Source organism: Notechis scutatus, chromosome 2 (assembly GCF_049901735.1).
Source record: "Notechis scutatus isolate UNSWTSFEM ecotype Mainland chromosome 2, rNotScu1.2, whole genome shotgun sequence".
NCBI classification, from domain to species: Eukaryota; Metazoa; Chordata; class Lepidosauria; order Squamata; family Elapidae; genus Notechis; species Notechis scutatus.
In genome coordinates, this window is record NC_142010.1 from 145,524,966 (window position 1) to 145,526,305 (window position 1,340).

Below are 1,340 nucleotides of genomic sequence, written 5' to 3' on the forward strand. Positions count from 1 at the left end.
ATTCATTAGGTCACCTGAGGAAACTGCTAGGCCACACTGATAGGCAGTTATCTCTGCCTTTAGACCAGGGGTGGGGAACTATGGCCCTTTTATGACTTGTGGACTTCAACTCCCAGAACTCCCCTACTGGCTCAGGAATTCTGGGAGTTGAAGTCCACAAGTCATAAAAGGGCCATGGTTCCTCACCCCTGCTTTAGACATTAATGAACAAGTCACTTGCATTATGTCTCCACTTGAACCTAACCGTGATAAATCAAGGTCTGGCAATACTTATTTCTTCCCCTGCCACTGGGGGTAACAGCATCTCACTCCAACCTGGGAGCAAGACAGGGCTAAGCCATCTTTAGCTGTACCTGTGACAAAGCAGGGTTTACCTCCTTATTACTATTATTATTTAGGACATCAATGTGAATTCTCTTAGTGTTTGTCATCCATTAGCCTATAGGAAGTCAAGCACTGTAATGATTGGGGACAAAGGCAAAAACAGCAGGGGAGGGCAGATGTCTCACAGATTCAGTTTTGTGCCCACTCAAGGATGGGTGGAGCACACATTAACTCTGTTGTGGAGGAAGCTTCTTAATCCCATACATGCAGGGGTAGGATTCTACCACTTCGGGCCGGTTCAGATGAATCGGTAGTTCCGGTGATCATTCGGCCCTGTCCATCCACCCTGTTCTTTCCTGTGCTTTATTTCCTTGTTTTGGAGCACAGCTGATTCCGCGGCAGAGCGGTTTTGCCGCGCCTCAGCTGTTTTACTCACCAGGGCTGCAGTAGAAGGTAAGTATTATATATAGTATATTATATAAAATTGGCTTTTTTAAATGGTGTGCAAACATGCTTTGCGCACAATCACCGAACCAGTTGTTACACTGGTTGAATTGCACCCCTGCATACATGGGTGATTTTGCATCTCTGCATGCTCTGTTCTCTTTTTCTTTTAATAAAGTTTTATTTGGGTTTTCACACACAAAATACAAGTAAAACATCTTTTTTGAAAATAGCATGGTCCCGGGTTGAACTTCTTTATACAGACACAAAACTCAATTTCATGCTCCTTTTTGTATTCTATTCCATATCTTATTACTATTTTACATTTTCTATATAGTTTTTCCCCTCTTTTAATTTTCTGAATTTTATTTTGATTATCTCATCTCAATTCAAATCATTATATTTATACTTTTGTCTGTTCTGTTTCAATTTCATATTATCTTTTCTCATTAAACAAATTTTCTCCTGTAGTTACTAATTGGAGTATGACACCTTTATATCTTTTAATTACATCCATTCAACTCTTATTTAAACTTCAATATACACCTTAAGTTTATGACCTTCAATATAAT